The sequence below is a fragment of the Hippopotamus amphibius genome, chromosome X (assembly GCF_030028045.1).
Source record: "Hippopotamus amphibius kiboko isolate mHipAmp2 chromosome X, mHipAmp2.hap2, whole genome shotgun sequence".
Lineage (NCBI taxonomy): Eukaryota > Metazoa > Chordata > Mammalia > Artiodactyla > Hippopotamidae > Hippopotamus > Hippopotamus amphibius.
This window is the reverse complement of record NC_080203.1, coordinates 66,220,645-66,239,624: the sequence shown is the minus strand read 5'-3', so window position 1 is coordinate 66,239,624 and position 18,980 is coordinate 66,220,645. Positions and strand designations below refer to the sequence as shown.

At 38.0% G+C, this 18,980-nt stretch overlaps 1 pseudogene; it reads left to right on the top strand.

Moving 5' to 3' along the window:
* Positions 1–5,367: 5,367 nt before the first annotated feature.
* Positions 5,368–5,651, top strand: LOC130842004 (ATP synthase subunit f, mitochondrial-like; annotated as a pseudogene).
* The last annotated feature ends 13,329 nt before the right edge of the window (positions 5,652–18,980 follow it).

Here is an 18,980-nt window from a genome sequence, read left to right as displayed (position 1 = left end):
GTCCGTAAGATAGAAAATGATCTTATGATTACCAAGGGGAAAGGTGGGAGGGATAAATTGGGAGATTAGGATTGACATATACACACTACTATATATATAATAGATAACTAATTTGGCCTACTGTGTAGCACAGGGAACTCTACTCAATACTATGTAATGACCTATATTGGAAAAAAGTCTGAAAAAGAGGGGATATATGTATATGTATAACTTATTCACTGTGCTCTAAAACAGAAAGTAAAACAACATTGTAAATCAACTATATGCCAATTAAAAGATAAGCAAAAATTTAAAAATATGATTATGAGGAAGGTCAGCTCCACCAAGGGGACAGCACAGGAGGAGCCCAAGAGAAGATGGGCAAAATTGTCAGCTAAACCTGCTCTTGCAAAAATGGAAATGAAGTGAAAAAAGGCAGCAGGAAAGGATAAATCTTCTCACAAAAAAATTGCAAAGAAAAGGGAAAATAGGAGAGATGGAGATAAAGACGGCAGAGTAAAAGGATGTGGAATTCGCCTCGCCCCACAAACAAGTCAAAAATACATTTACATGTGGAAAAATTCTCAAAAAAACCAACCCTTTTATAAGAGTACTATTTCCATTCATTAAAGCTTTGCCATCATGACCTAATCATCTCCCAACCCCCATCTCCAAATACCATCACATTGGAGATTAGATATTAACATGTAAATTGGGGGAGGGGAACATAAATAATCTATAATATTCTGCTCCTTGCATCTAAAAATTCATGTCCTTTTCAAATACAAAATACACTTATTCTAACCTGATGGCCCCGTCTTTTTTCAGCATCAACTCTTTTTCCCTCAAGAAGCACTCCAAATCATGATTAGGAAGACCGAGAAGTCCCATGATCTACTGTCTGCAAGCTAGACTCTCAGGAAAGCCAGTTGTATAGAGCCAGTCCAAACCAAAAGACCTGAGAGCAAGGCAAACCCATGGTATAAATTCCAGTCTGAGTCTGAAGTTCCAAGAACCAGGAGGACCAATGTACAAAGGTGGGAGAAAATAGATGCCTCAGCATTACAAAGAGAGCAAATTCACACTTCCTCCATCTTTTTGTTCTATTCAGGTGATCAACAGATTGGATGATGCTCAATTTCATTGGTGAGGGGAATAGTTTTTACTGAGCCTACTGATTTAAATGATAATTTATTCCAGATACACCCTCCTAAACATCCAGAAATAATATTGTACCAGCTATTTGAGCATCCCATGTGCAGTCAAGTTGATATATAAAATTAATCATAACAGATGGAACCACAAAATATTGAAAATAGAATTACCATCTGATTGAGCAATTCCACTTGTGGGTATATTCCTAAAATAATTGAACTCAGAGGCTTGAAGAGATATTGGTACCCCCATGTCCATAGAAGCACTATTCACAATTGTCAAAAGGTGTAAGCAACCCAAATGTATATCAACAGATGAATGGATGAACAAAATATAGTATATATGTATAAGAGAATATTATTCAGCCTGAAAAGGGAATAAAATTGTGACACATGCTACAACATGGATAAACCACAAGGACATTATGCTTAGTAGAATAAGTCAGTCATAAATAAACAATTACTGTATGATTCTTGTATGACCACTTGTATGGGTTACCTAGAATAGTCAAATTCAGAGATCTAAGAAAAGGTACAAATGTGGGTGCCAGGGGCTGACAGCAACGAAGAATTGGAGAGTTGTTATTTAGTGGGTATTAAGTTTCAGTTTTACAAGCTGAAAAGATTTCTGGAGATTGGTTATGCAAAAAAATGGGAATATATTGGTGTGGCCAAAAGATTCCTTCTGGTTTTATGGATCTTATGGAAAACCCGAATGAACTTTTTGTCCAACCCAATACTTAACACTAGTAAACTATACATTTAAAATGGTTTAGATTATAAATTTTATGATGTATGTACTAAATTTTATTTACCTATTCATCTCTCAGTGGATATTTGTGTTGCCTCTACCTTTTTCAATATAAAAAGAGAGAGGGCTCAGATCAATAAAATTAGAAATGAAGTAGAACTTACAATGGAAACCACACAAATGCAAAGGATCATAAGAGACTGCTACAAATAAAAGAGACCATGCACCAATAAAATGGCCAACTTAGAATAAATGGACAAATTCTTAGAGAGGTACAACCTTCCAAGACTGAACCAGGAAGAAATTAGAAAAGAAACACACCAATTACAAGTACTGAAATTGAAACTGTGATTTAAAAATTTCAACAAACAAAAGTCCAAGACCAGATGGCTTCACCGTAAATTCTATAAAAGATTTAGAAGAGAGTTGACACCTATCCTTCTGAAACTATTCCAAAAAATTGCAGAGGAAGGACCACTCACAAGCTCATTCTATGAGGCCACCATCACCTTGATACCAAAAGCAGACAAAGATATCACACACAAAAAAGAAAATTCCAGGCCAATATTACTGATGAACATAGACACAAAAATCCTCAAAAAAATACTAGGAAACTGAATCCAGCCTACTAGAGCTCATCAATAAATTTGATAAAGTTAGAGGACACAAAATTAATACACAGAAATTGATTACATTTCTATACACTACCAACAAAAGTTCAGAAAGAAATTAAAGAAATAATCCCATTGACCATCACATCAAAAAGAATAAAATACCTAAGAATAAACCTACTGAAGGAATCAAAAGAGCTGTACTCAGAAAACTACAAGATACTGATGAAAGGTTTAACAGATGACACAAACCCAGATGGGGAGACATACCATGTTCTTCAATTGGAAGAATCAAAATTGTCAAAATGACTATATTACCCAAAGCAATCTACAGATTCAGTGCAACCACTGTCAAATTACCAATAGCATTTTTCACAGAATGAGGTCAGAAATTTTTACAATTTGTATGGAAGCACAAAAGACCCCAAAACAGTCAAAACAATTTTGAGAAAGAAAAAAAGGAGCTGGAGGAATCAGGCTCCATGACTTCAGACTACACAACAAACCTATAATCATCAAAACAGTATGGTACAGGCACAAAAACAGAAATATAGATTAAAGGAACAGGATAGAAAGTCCAGAGATAAACCCAGGCACCTATGGTCACCTAATCCATATCAAAGGAGGCAAGAGTACACAATGGAGAAATGACAGTCTCTTCAATAAGTGGTACTGGGAAAACTGGACAGCTACATGCTGTAGAATGAAATTAGAATATTCTCTAACACCATATACAAAAATAAAATCAAAATGGATTAAAGATCTAAATGTAATACCAGATACTATAAAACTATCAGGGGAAAACATAGGAAGAACATTCTCTGACCTAAATTGCAGCAAGATCTTTTTTGATCCACCTCCTAGAATAATGAAAGTAAAACAAAAATAAACAAATGGGACCTAATTAAACTTAAAAGCTTTGGCATAGCAAAGGGAACTATAAACAAAATGAAAAGACAACCCTCAGAATGGGAGAAAATATGTGCAAATGAAGTGACTGACAAGGGACTAATCTCCAAAATATACAAATATCTCATGCAGCCCAATATCACAAAACAAACAACTGAATAAAAAGGATAGTCAGAAGATCTAAATAAACATACACATGGCTAACAAGCACATGAAAAGATGCTCAACATCACTAATTATCAGAGGAATGCAAATAAAAATATGAGGGTGAGTCAAAAATTATCCGCACTCAGGCTGCAACATTTATTTTATTTTTAATTAACTTTTAGAAAAGACAAATGCATTGCTTTTTACATAATCTCCTTGCTTTTCAATACACTTTTGGTATTTGGATGCTTTAACACCTCAAAACAGTTTTTCAGAATGTCAACAGTGTAAGCAGAAGTGTGCAGATGTGTATTTTCATGCAAGATCACAATGCACTTGGATAGGAGTCCTCTGCACTTAATCTGAAGTTTAGGCTTCAGCTCTTCAATAAGCATCTCTATCCATTCATACACACTTGTTCAGAACAAAACACTTTCTCCATACTGCACACAAATTCTTTGATAAATAATGGCACCAGGTAGACCCTCAGACCACAAAACACGAATCACTGCAGTCTGCTCTTCTTTTGTGCAAATCTCAAGTGGGACATCCATTTTGGCTCACACTGCAGTTACAAATGAACTGATGTAACATGTTCACACCTACACAGCAGTGACTGGGGAGACAGTAGCCTTGAACGGAAAGCACTGATAAGACAGTGCAGCCAATGTAAGTTTTAATATAACGGGAGTGCAGATAATTTTTGACTCACCCTCATACAATGAGGTGTCACCTCACATGGGTCAGAATAACCATAATCAAAATATCTACAAACAATAAGTGCTGGAGAGGGTGTGGAGAAAAGGAAACCCTCCTACACAGTTGGTGGGTATGTCAATTGGTACAACCACTATGAAGAACAGTATGGAAGTTCCCTAAAAAACTAAAAATAGAGCTACAGTATGATCCAGCAATCACACTCCTAGTCATATAGCTAGAGAAAACCATAATTTGAAAAGATACATATACTCCAATGTTCACTGCAGCATTATTTACAAAAACTAGGACATGGAAGCAACTTCAATGTCCATCAATGGAGGAATGGATAAAGAAATGTGGTATATATCACAATTGACGAGGTGATTTCCACCCTAGGCCTTTTTCCAGGCTCCTTGTTGTGAACTGTTTGTGAGTAGTATCTATTCAAGCAAGAAACTGGTGTAGGTCGCTGTGGAAACGACTGTGCACAGCCCGTGAAGGACAGCCACAAAAGCAGTTCTGCTGGGGATGATATGACCTCTTTTCAGTCCTGAGGTTAGAAATGGAGGAAGGAAGATCTTCTCACAACAGGCCAAGCTACCCAATCTCAGGGCTGTGTTTTCTGGATTCTTGTTTTTTTCTGGTAAATAAGTCCTGAGGAGTGATGAGCTCTTACAGGTCTAAAACCATGGTCTATAGACCAATAACATTCAGGGATGTGGCCACAGAGTTCTTTCAGCATGTGTAGGAATTTCTCGACCCTGTTCAGAAGAAGTTGTACCACAGTGTGATGATGGAGAAGTATAGTAACTTGGTCTCAGTGGACCATTCCATTTCTAAGCCAGACATAATTGTGTTATTGGCGCAAGGAAAAGACACCTGGGTAGTTGTGAGAGAAGAAACAAGATGCTGGAGTACAGATTTGGATTCAAGTTACAATCAGAAATAGAAAAAAATATTTACATCTGGAAAATATCAGTCTCTTTTTCTGCATCAGAGAATTCATAGTGGTAAGAAACCCTATGAAGATGAAGACTATGGGAAGGCCTTTAGTTATGCCTCAAATCTTGCTCAACACGGAAGAGTTGCTGTTGGAGCAGACAGCAAGGATTCCAAGATGGCGTCAGTTGTACTACTGAAGGAGAAGAAGCTCTTGGATGTCAAATTAAGGGAGCTGACTAGCTGAAAACTAATGTGGGAATTCATCCCTAAAGACATTGCTGGAGCATTTCAAAGAGGTTATTACCCGTATTACAACAAGTAATTAAACGTGAAGAAAGGGAGTGTAGCTGGGCTTTCTGTGGTGCTGGCAGCTTATGTGCTTTTCAACTACTGCCATGCTTACAAGGAACTTAAACATGAGCAGCCATGTGAGTACCACTGAAGAGGGTACGCTCTGCATTTCTGACCATGACCTTTGCTGGACAACCCTGTATCCTTTCATATCCTAATGGAGAATTAACACCCAATATAAGATGACTGGTAAAAAAAAATCTCCCTTAGCAACTTTCAAGTATGTAATACAGTCTTATTAAGTATACTTACTATGCTGTACATTACATCCCCATGACTTATTTATTTTATAATTGGAGTTTGTAGCTTTTGATCACCTTCACCCATTTCTCCTGCTGTCCCTTGCAACCATAAATCTGTTCTCTGTAATTCTAACTTCACATTCATTTTTTTGTTTTGATTTTTGTTTTCTTTTTTTTACTTCAAACATAAATGAGAACATACAGCATTGGTATTTGTCTTTCTCTCTCTGACTTCACTTAGTATAACGCCCTCAAAATCTATCCATGTTGTCATAAATGTCAGAATTTCCTTCTTTTTATGACTGAATAATATTTGATTGCATATATGCCACATTTTTTAAAAACTCCATTCATCTCTTGATGAACTCATTATTTCCATGTCTTGGTTATTGTAAATAAATCTGCATTGAACACTGGGGTGCAGATATATTTTCAAGGTAGTGATTTTGTTTCCTTTAGATAAATACCAAAAATTGGAACTGCTGGGTTATATAGTAGTTCTAGTGTTAATTTTTTGAGGAACCTCTATACTGTTTTCCATAGTGGCTGCACTAATTTACATTTCCTCCAGCAGTACATAAGGGGTCACTTTTCTCCACATCCTTGCCAACATGCTATGTCTGTTTTTTTTGGTAGTACCATTCTTACAGATGTGAGGTGATATTTTATTGAAGTTTGGATTTGCACTTCCATGATGGTTAGTGATATTGAGCACCTTTTTCTGTGCCTGCTAGTCATTTGTTTGTCTTCTTTGGAAAAAAAATACCTTTTCAGAGCCTCTCCTCATTTTTAACTGGGTCATTTGTTTGCTTTTCTATTAATGTGTATAAGGGTTTTAAAAAATATATTGTGGATTGTAAATCAAATATACTCCAATATAAAATAAACATTTTAAAAAGAAATCTGACATGAAAATAAATTAATAAAAAATAAATTAAAAATCAAACTGAGGGACAAAGATAAAACTAAAAAACAAAAAAGAGTGAATGGAAGATGGCAGCAAAGTAGAAGGACGGGGAGTGCATCTCTCTCCACAGATGCATAAGGAATACATCAATAGATGCAACAATTCCCACAGAAAACAAGCTGAACACTAGCAGAAGACTTTGCACACCAGAAAGGATGACAAAGATCCTGGCATAACTGGGTAGGATGAAAAAAAAATAAAAGAAAAAAGAAAGGGGAAAGAGGAGGAGAAAAAAAAAGGGACAGAACCTGTGGCCTAGGGCAGGGAGAGCTGAAACAGAAGAGTGATTACCGAATTCAGGGAAACCCCCTATCCAATGGGGAATTTGATTGGGTCAGAAGGAAGATATTTGGGACTGTACAAAGAGGGTGTAACAGCCAATCAATGACAGACAGAAAAGAGTGAGAAACACACAGACAGTCTATACCAAGGCCCTGCATGCCCCAGACTGAGACATTGGTTCACAGCAGTACAGGGGGTCTGGGACCTGGAACATGGGGACCAGAGAAAAGTCCCAGGGTAAGAACCATTGTTGGCTGTGGGGAAATGGACTGAGGGGATGGGAGGGAATAAATCTGCAGCAGGGAATGCCTACCACAGAAAACTAGGCCACCATGGAAATAGGATACTATTGCTGAGTCACAAGCAGGGCAGGGGAGCCACTGTTGTAGCCTCTCTCAGCACTTGTGACAAGCAAAAGGTGGCTTCTCTGGGCCTGGCTATTGAGTGCCAGTTGACAAGGGATAGAAAATGCCCCCTCGGGGGCTGGCCTTGGTGTGCCTGCTGCCGAGAGCCAGAAGAAGTCTGTCCAGAGCACGCCACGTCTGGAGACATTCCTCTTACACCCAAGCCTGCCAGCTTCCCTGTACAATTGGCACTGCCACCACTAGGGATCCTGTGATCCAAGGAAGGCACAAATGCTGAGTCACATGCAGGGGAGGAGCCACTATTGCAGTCTTTCTCTCTGTGTCTGCAATGAACAATAAAGGAAGCTCCCTCTAGGCCTGGCTCTCGAGCTCCAGTTGACAAGTAATAGAAAAAGCTCCCTAAAAGGCTTACCCTAGCATGCCAGCTGCTGAGAATCAAAAAATGTCTGGCCAAAGCCAGCCATCTCTGGGATGTTCCTCTTACAACCTTGCTTGCCAGCATCCCTGTGCATTTGGCACCACCACTGGGGCTCCTATGACCCAGGCATGGCACTACTGCTGTTTCACATGCAGGGGAAGGAGCCAGTATTGTACCCTCTCCCTCCTCACACACCTGCACCTATAGACAAAAAATAAAGGGAGCAACGCTGGTCACAGTAATACAAAAAGCCCTCTGAGGGCTGGCCTTCATGTGCCTTACACCAGGAACCAGTAAAGAACCACACTAAGGCCAGATATCTTATGTTTGCAGCCACTGGCATCCCTGCATATTTAGTGTCACCCCTGGGGCTCCTGCTATCCAAGCAGGGTGCTACTGCTGAGTCACATGCAGAGAAAGGAGCCACTATCAAGGCCTCTTTTTCCCCACATGCCAGTGCCTGCAGATGAACAATAAAGGAAGCACTCACTGAGGCAAACCTGAGAGCTCTAAGGCAGCCTCAGGACCAGACTTCTGTGGTTGGACCACACACAGAGGCAGGGACAAAACCAAAGTTGAACTCCAAGGACAGGGGCCAAAGGAAGAGGTTCTAAAATCTTTTCATCAGCTATACAAGCTGCAGACTAAATCCCTGTGATCAGCTAGGTAGACCCTATGTCTTTGGAATATCTGAGTAGACAATTAATGTTCCCACAAATGAAAAAGGTCTAGCTCTGGCAGCTGTGGACTATGGGAGCAAACACACACAGGAATTGGGCCAGATCAGAGCCTAAGTGGACTTGGGGCTTCCTAGGTGGTGCAGTGGATAAGAATCCGCCAGCCAATGCAGAGCCTAAGTGGACCCCACAGGACCCATAGCAGGTCCAGAGTTCAACTCAGAAGCAGAGGAGGGCCTTTTTCAGAGGCAAAGTTGCTCTGAGGGTCATGGCCTTTACAAGGATGCCTACAGCTGAGACCCAAAGGAAACATTATTATTCATTGTATTGATTTGATCCATTCTGTTGTCAGTTCTGCCTTTTTCTTTTTCTTTTTAAATTATAATCTTAGTCCTAAGGAATCTTCAAGTTTTATAACATATTTTTAATTATATTTTTTACTTTTATTTTCATTTTTATCCATTTTATATATTTCTATTTCTAGCTACTTTTTCTATAGTGCTGAGTTCATCTCCCCTAGCTTCTTTTCTTCTTTATCTTTAATACATTAATATTTAATTTTTTTTCTTTTTCTTTTATTTCCAGTTATACTACGCTCTTCTGTTGCTCTGTTTTACCCCTTTTATTTCATTTTATTTTATTATTTTATTTTATCTTATTATACTTTTAATCAATATTATTGATCTGCTCTGTTTCCTTGCTTAATTCCTCAGAATACATATGGTGTTGTTTTTTGTTATTAGGTTTTGTCTTTACCTTAGTTCTAATTATAACTTTGATTTTGGTTTGAGGATCTTCAGTCCATCTGGTTGTTCTCTTGCTCTTTGTTATATTTGCTCCTTGTTTCTATTTGGTCTCTGTTACATTTGGTGCACGTTTTCACTACTCTTCAGTGTTTTGTTTTTGTTTTTGTTTTTTTTCAATGCTTGTCGGTTCTTTTTTTTTTTTTTTTTTTTTTTTTTCATCACTCTTTAGTTGGTACTGTGCTTAGGTTATCTTTTCTTGGTTTTGAATTTTTGTTGATTTTCTCTTTAACTGTCTGATTGCATTCTGGCATTCTTTTTTCTGGTTGTTCTAGTGCTTTATGTTCTCTTGCATTCTGTTCTTGTTTTTCTTATGTGTGTACATGTTTCCTTGATTCAGTATTGGTTTGTTTGACTTACCCATTTACCATTACTCTGGGGCTTGGATAGTCTTTTTAATCCCTTTTATTGCCAGAATGAGTGACTTGTGGGGTCTAGATTCCTTGACCAGAAGTCAAGCCTGAGGATCTGTGGAGGGAGCAATGAGTCCAGGATGCTAGACCACTTGAGAATCCTCAGCCACATGGAATATTAATCACAGAGAGCTCCCACAGAGGGCTCTATCACAGTCTAAGACCCAGCTTCACCCAAATGATTACAACTGTCAATGCTAGATACTTCACACCAAACTACAAACAAGACAGGAACAGAAACACATCCATCACCACACAGAATACCTAAAGCCATACTAAGCTCACTGATACCCTGAAACACACCAGCTGATATGGCCCTGCTTATTAGAGGGAGAAGACTCAGATCCACACATCAGAAAGCAGGCATCAGACACTCCCATTAGGAAACCTATTCAAGAAACTGAACCTTCCCCACCACAGGAGCCAGAGGAAAGAAACAAGAGGAATTACTACTAGGCAGCATAGAGAAAGGAGACATCAAATACTGTAAATTACACAACGTGAGAAAACAAAGAGACAACTTGCAGGAAAAGGAGCAAAACAAAAACATGCAAGACCAAATAAATGAAGAAGCAATAAACAAGTTGACTGAAAAAGAATTCAAAGTAATGATAGTAAAGATGATCCAAAATCTAAAAAAAAAAAAAAAAAAAAAAAAAAAAAAGAGAAATCACAAGAAACATTTAGTAAGGACCTAGAAGGACTAAAGAGCAAACAAACAGTAATGAACAATACAATAACTGAAATTAAAAATACTCTAGATGGAATCAACAACAAAATAATTGAGTCAGAAGAATGAGTAAGTGAACTGGAAGAGAGAATGGTGGAAATAACTTTCACAGAAAAGGAAAAAGAAAGAATAAAATGAATGGAAGACAGTCTCAGAGACCTTGGGATCAACATTAAGCAAACCAATATTCAAATTATAGGTGTCCCAGAAGAAGAAGAAAAAAGAAAGGATCTGAGAAAATATTCAAAGAGATTATAGTCAAAAACTTCCCTAACATGGGAAGGAAACAGTCAGTCAAGTCCAAGAAGTGGAGAGAGTCCTATAAAGAATAAACTCAAGTAGAAACACACCAAGGCACATATTAATCAAATCAACAAAAATTAAACACAGAGAAAAAATATTAAAAGCAGCAAGAGAAAATTAGCATGTAACATATAAGGGAAAACCCATAAGGATAACAGTTGATCTTTCTCCAGAAACTCTTTAGGCCAGAAGGAAGTGGCAGGATATATTTAGAGTCAAGAAAGAGCAAAACCTACAGCCAAGAATACTCTACCAGGCAAGAATCTCACTCAGATATGCCACAGAAATCAAAAGCTTTACAGACAAGCAAAAGTTAAGAGAATTCAGCACCACCAAACCAGCCTTAGAGCAACTGCTAAAGGATGTCCTCTAGGTAGTAAACATAAGACAAGGAAAAGACCTACAAAAAAAACCCAAAACAATAAAGAAAATGGTAATAGGAATATACCTGTTAATAATTACCTTAAAAGTAAATGGATTAAATGCTGCAACTAAAAGACACAGACTGGCTGAATGGATAGAAAATAAGACCCTTTTATAGGCTGTCTACAGGAAACCCACTTCAAACGTAGGAACACATAGAGACTGAAAGTAGGGGGATGGAAAAAGATTAATGAACAAGGGATCCATTCAAGAAGATAGAACAATTGTAAATATCTATGCACCCAACATAGGAGCACTTCAATACATAAGGCAAATGCTAACAGCCATAAAAGGGGAAATTGGCAATAATATAATAATAGTAGGAGAATTTAACACCCCACTTGCACCAATGGACAGATTATCCAAACAGAAATAAATAAGGAAACACAAGCTTTAAATGACATTAAACCATCTCGACTCAATTGATATTTATAGGTCATTCCATCCAAAAGCTACAGAATACAATTCTTCTCAAATGCACACAGAACATTCTCCAGGATAGATCACATCTTGGGTCACAAGTTAAGCCTCAGTAAATTCAAGAAAAATGAAAGTATATCAAGCATCTTTTCTGATCACAACCCCATGACACTAGATATCAATTACACCAAAAAAACATAAAAAATACAAACACATGGAGGCTAAACAATGCATTATTAAACAAGCAAGAAATCTTTGAAGAAATGAAAGAGGAAATCAAAAAATACCTAGAAACAAATGACAATAAAAACACAAAGACCCAAAACCTATGGGACACAGCAAAATAAGTTCTAATAGGGAAGTTTGTAGCCATAAAATCCTACCTCAAGAAACAAGAGAAATCTCGAATAAATATTCTAATCTTACACCTAAAACAATTAGAAAAAGAAAAACGAAGAAACCCCAAAGTGAGCAGAAGGAAAGAAATCATAAAGATCAGAGCAAAAATAAATGAAAAAGAAGGAAACAATAGCAAAGATCAATAAAACTAAAAGCTGGTTCTTTGAGATGATAAATGAAATTAATAAACTATTAGCCAGACTCATCAGGAATTAAAATTAGAAATGAAAAAGGAGTAGTAACAACTGACACCACAGAAATACAAAAGATCATGAGAGACTACTACTATGCCAATATATTGGATAACCTGGAAGAAATGGATAGATTATTAGAAAAGTACAGTCTTCCACGAGTGAAACAGGAAGAAATAGGAAACATGAACAGACCAATCACAAGCACTGAAACTGATACTGTAATTAAAAATCTCCCACCAAACATAAGCCTGGGACCAGATAGCTTCACAGGTGAATTCTATCAAACATTTCGAGAAGAGTTAACACCTATCCTTATCAAAGTCTTCCAAAATATAGCAGAAGGAGGAATACTCCTGAACTCATTCTATGAGGCCACCAACACCCTGATACCAAAACCAGGCAAAGATGTCACAAAGAAAGGAAATTACAGGACAATATAACTAATGAATAGAGATGCAAAAATCCTCAACAAAATACTAGCAAACAGAATCCAACAGCACATTAAAAAGATCATACACCGTGGTCAAATGGGGTTTATGCCTGAAATGCATGGATTCTTCAATATACTCAAATCAATAAATGTGATAAACCATATTAACAAATTGAAAGTTAAAAACCATAAGATCATCTCAATAGATGCAGAAAAAGCTTTTTACAAAATTGAACATCCATTTATGAAAAACACTTTCCAGAGAGTGGGAACAGAAGGAAATTACCTCAACAAAGTAACCCATATATAACAAACCAACAGGCAACATCAAGCTAAATGGTGAAAAACTTAAGCATTCCCTCCAAGGACAGGAAAAAAACAGGTGTGCCCACTTTCACCATTATTATTCAAAATAGTTTTGGAAGTTTGAGCCACAGCAATCAGAGAAGAAAACGAAATCAAAGGAACCTAAATCAGAAAAGAAGTAAAGTTGTCACTCTTTGCAGATGACATGATATTATATTTAGAAAACCCTAAAGATGCTACCAGAAAACTTCTAGTGCTAGTCAATGAATTTAGTAAAGTAGCAGGATACAAAATTAATGCACAGAAATCTCTTGCATTCCTATTCACTAACAATGAAAAATTAGAAGGAGAGATTAAGGAAACACTCCATTTACCATTGTAACAAAAGAATAAAATAGCTAGGAATAAGCCTGCCCAAGGAGACAAAAGACCTGTATTCAGAAAACTATAAGGCATTGGTGAAAGACATGAAAGATGATACAAACAGATGGAGAGACATACCAGGTTCTTGGATTGGAAGAATCAATATTGTGAAAATGTCTATACTACCCAAAGCAATTTATAGATTCAACACAATCCCTCTTAAAGTACCAGTGGCTTTTTTTACAGAACTAGAACAAGAAATTTTATGATTTGTATGGAAGCACAGAAGAACTTGAATAGCCAAAGCAATCTTCAGAAGGAAAGATGGAGCTGGAGGAACCAGGCTCCCTGACTTCAAACGACACTGTAAGTTTACAGTGATCAAGACAGTATGGTACTGGCACAAAAACAGAAATATACATCAATGCCACAGAATAGAGAGCCCAGAGATAATCTCACACACATATAGGCACCTTGTCTGTGACAAAGGAGGCAAGACTATACAATGGAAAAAAGACAGCCTTTTCAATAAGTGGTGCTGGGAAAATTGGACAGCTAAATGTAAAAGAAAGAAATTAGAAAACTTCCTAACACCATACACAAAAATAAACTCAAAACTGATTAAAAACCTAAATGTAAGGCCAGACACTATAGAACTCTTAGAGGGAAACAGGCAGAACACTCTATGACATACATCAACACAAGGATCCTTTTTGAACCCACTCCTACAATAAAGGAAATAAAAACAAAAATAAACAAATGGTACATAATGAAACTTGAAAACTTTTGCACAATAAAATAAACCATAAAGAAGGCAAGAAGACAACCCTCAGAATAGAAGAAAACTTTTGCCAACAAAGCATCCTGACAATGGATTAATCTCCACAATATACAAGCAACTCATGCAGCTTAATACCAAAAAAGCAAATAACTCAATCCACAAATGGGCAGAAGACCTAAATAGACATTTCTCCAAAGAAGACATGCAGATGGCTAATAAACACATGAAAAGATGCTCAACATCACTAATCATTAGAGAAATGCAATTCAAAGCCACAATGAGGTATCATGTCACACAGGTCAGAATGGCCATCATCACAAAATCTAGAAACAATAAATGCTTGAGAGTGTGTGGAGAAAAGGGAACCTCCTGCACTGTTGGTGAGAATGTAGATTGGTACAGCCGCTATGGAAAAGAGTATGCAGATTCCTTAAAAAACTAAAAATAGAACTACCATATGACCCAGCAATCTCACTCCTGGGCATATACCCTAAGAAAACCATAATCCAAAAAGAAACATACCACAATGATCATTGCAACACTATTTACAATAGCCAGGACATAGAAGCAACCTAAATGCCCATCAAGAGTGAATGGATAAAGAAGATGTGGTACATAAATACAATAGAATATTATTCAGCCATAAAAAGAAATGAAATTGAGTTACTTGTAGTGAGGTGGATGGACCTAGAGTCTGTCATACTGGGCAAAGTAAGCCAGAAAGAGGAAAAACTATTACCGTATGTTAACACATACATACAGAATCTGAAAGAGTGGTACTGGTGAACCCAGTGGCAGGGCAAGAATAAAGATGCTGATGTAGAGAACCAACTTGAGGACATGGGGTGGGGGGCCAGTGAAGAGGAAGCTGGGACTAAGTGAGAGAGTAGCAATGACATATATATACCACCAAAAGTAAAATAGATGGGTAGTGGGAAGCTGCTGCATAACATAGGATAATCAATTCAATGATTGGTGATGACGTAGAGAGGTGAGTTAGGGAGAGTGGGAAGGAGTTGCAGGAGGGAGGGTATATGGGGATATATGTATAAATACAGCTGATTCACTTTGTTGTACAGCAGAAACTGGCACAACAGTGTAAAGCAATTTTACTCCAATAAAGAGTTTATAAGAAAAAGAAAAGTGTTATTAAATATAATGGAATATTACTCAGTCATAAAAAAGAACAAAATAATGCCATTTGCAGTGATGTGCTAAAATAGATAACTAATGTAGCCTACTGTATAGCCCAGGGAATTCTACTCAATACTCTATAATGACCTTAATGGATATAGAATGTGAAAAAGAGTGTATATATGTATATGTATAGCTGAATCACTTTGGTGTACTGAAGAAACTAACAGAACATTGAAAATCAACTATACTCCAATAAAAACAATTTAGTTTAAAATAAATAACAAATTAAAAAAATTTCCCACATTATTAGCCCATCTACATCTTTCTCTTAAACAGTGTCTAAATGGAAAAAATGAGTTCTGGGTTGCTCTGAATATATATATATATACGCTTATTCTATATTTATTTCTGATTTCTCTATATTTCCATTTAAACTTTGAAAACAACATTATAACAGAAAAATAACTCATATTTCAGTCAAAAATAACCATACGCTCTTTGAGGACAGAGATATAAGAACCAAATGAACGAAAGTATATACGTATGTTCAGGAACTTTGGGAACTGCAAAATATTATAAAATATATATGTTTACTAGCGTTATCACTTCTTTATATTACGTATTCAAAGACCATGGTGAAGTATTAGTAAATATTTGTTGACTTATCTTTGTTTCAAATTCAGTACAATTTTCCATCAAGGGAGGGGTGGCATATGAGGATATGTAGTCATTTTTACATACATTTCCTTTAAGTCTGAAGACATAGAAATACTGAGTCCCTGATGAATTTTTTTTTATTTTGATTTATCTTAAAAGAAAAATAATTATGAGGACCGTTTAACCTCATTGCATTTTCCTTCATTCATAAATATGTTTCAAAAATGTTAGTTACTATTCCTACTGCCCACACAGAACCAAAAAAATGAAACAAAGTGAAACAAAACAAAACAAAACAAAAAACAAGATGTTGATTCAAAACAGAGAGAAGTGGAGTGATGTCACCAAGATGATGACATAGCTCTTTCCTAATACGCTACCCCTTACAAGAAAAATAGCCATTATTCATTAAAAAACACCACTGTGCAAATCTCAGAACATGGGGTGAGGTTGAATCAATCCCATCTACCAAAGAGATTGAGGTGGGATGTGTTAGAAGGGTAAGAGGAATGGCTACACTTTGACCACAATGCTCCCCCTCTAAGCCAGGGCAGCACCACAATGAAAGGGCTCCCCTTAGGCTACATTTCCTCCAGTGGGAAAAAGAGAGAGCCCATGGTAGACTACCAGGTCCCCCAGCATTGTTGATTGTTTCTGAAGAGAGTCACTCTGGACTTGCCTCATGGATATTATGGGGAAATCTGTGGAACTTGATCGTTGAGAACTGGATTGTGATGGAGAAGTTGCAGGGGGTGGGGTTGGCTTATAGCAGACAGCTCTCAAACCTTGGCAGATTGAATTTCCAGCTTCAGCACAAAAGTAGAGGTCCCTACCAACTGGCTTTGCTCATCTGCAAAGCCAAAATGGTGGCACAGTCTGACAAAGGAACTCAGCAGGAGGCAGATCTGCTTGATATGAGACCACAAAGAGCCTGTTTGGTCCTAGAAACTGGTCTGCCCCTCTCCCAAAACAGGAGAGCTAAGTCACAACCCCAATCACTGTGAAGTGTAGTTCTCAATCCTGTTCAACCAATAAGCCTCGCTGGAAGTCTTGTGAGGCTGACTAGCCCAGCACACTTGAGTGGAGAGCCCAGAAGGCAGTGCTGACTGTCTAAAGAGCAAAGCCAGTAGTTCCATTTGGCTAGAGACCTTGGGTCACAGTACTGCTTAAGTCAAGACCACAAACAAAGAGTCTTGCTGGCCTTGGAACTAGTTCTAAAACTGTGCCTTGCTAAAGGAGTTAATTCACAGGTCTGCCCATAATGCTGAGGGTACCTCTGGCTCACATGTCCAAGAAGCCTGTCCTGAGAACCTGGGAAACAGCTTGAGAGCCTGGCTAGCAGCTTTGCCTATCTGCAGAGCCATGCCAGCAACCCTGTATGGCCAGAGGGTCTGGTGTAGTTTTGCCTGATTAGCTCTTGAAACAAGATTCTTGCTAGCCTTGGGGCTTATTCTGTGGTTCTCCATAGGGAGGGAAGCTAATCTGTAGTCCTGCCTGCTGCTGAATACAGCCTCTGACCCTGTCAACCTGGAAACCTGATCAGAGCTCCCTGGAGTCTCAGTATCCCACCTTGCAGCCCAGATTTAGCAGCACTTGACCAAAGAGTCCACTGAGCAGATCTGTATCTACAGAGCCAAGACAGAGGTCCTGTATATCCAGGGAGCTTAGCATGCAGTTCTGTTGAATTTGATTTCCAAAGAGCCATGCCAACCTTATGACCTTTTCTGCAGCCCAATCCAAGCAGGAAAGCTAATTTACAGCCCTACCCATAGGCAAATACAAGGTCCAGCCAGATCTGATGGGGAAATCTAACCAGAGTTTCTGGAAATTTGTATAGTTCATCCTGCAACTTCACTTACAGCAGTACTTAAGCAAAGAGCCTGGCTAGTGAGCTTACCCATCTGCAGAGCTAAGACAGTGACCTGTCAGGCCAGGGATCTAGGTGTATAGTTCTGCCACATTTGATCACCAAAGAAGAGCCATTCTAGACTTGAGGCCTTCCTGGGCAAGGAAACTAATTTGTACTCTTGCTCACTGTTGAATCCAGCTGTCAGTCTGCTTGACTGGGGAGCCTAACCTGACCACTGAGGAAGCTGTGAAGTCCACAATACAGCCCTGCTTACAGTCCCATATGAACAGAGAGCGGAGCCCATGGATTTCACTATCTTCAGAACAACACTGGTGGACCTGTCTGACCAGGGAATACAATGCACAGTCTTGACTGATTTGGGTCCCCAAACAATGAGCCATACAGGCTTTGGGGCCCATTCTGCTTCCTTGCCAGGGCAGGGGACCTAAGTGAAAGCCCCTTCTACTTATGAGTATAGTACTTAGTCCAAACCATCTAGGAAGCTTGACCAGGGAACACAGGCAACTGTGGAGCCCATCTGACCAACTTATTTGTGCAAGGAACAAAGCTAACAGTCCTAGCCAACAGTTCTCAGCCAACAGCACAAATCTGCCCAAGCTCAGAGCCCATTATGTGGCTTTTCCCAAAAATAGTAAGTAAGTAAGTAATAGTATGCTTCACCCACTCAAGAACACTACCAGCTGACCTGTACAGAACTCCAAACTAAGTGAACTGGTGAAGAACTGTCAGTGAAAAAGCAAACCTATAAAGTCTGAAAGAGGAGACTGCTTACAGAAATGCACAAATACAAACATAAGGAATCAAGTGTCACAAAAAATCAGGTGAACATGACACCACCAAAGGAAACTAATAAAACTGCAATAACTGACTCCCTAAAAATGAAGATCTATAAACTATCAGACAAAGAATATAAAATAATTCTCTTAAAGGACTTTTGTGAACTACAGATATACAACTAAACAAAATTAGGATTATAATACAGGAAGAAAATGAAAAGTTAAACAAAGAAATAGAAACTGTAAAAAAAAAAAAATCCTAGAGCTGAAAAATATAACTGAACTGAAGAATTCAATAGAGAGCTTCAAAAGCAGGCTAGACCATGCAGAGGAAAGAATTAGTGTCCTAGAAGACAGGGCATTTGAAAATATGCAGTCAGAGGAGCAAAAGAATAAAATAAAATAAAAGGAATTAAAAAAGAGTGAAGAAAGCCTTCTGGACCTATGAGACACAATCAAAAGAAGCAATAGCCACCTTATG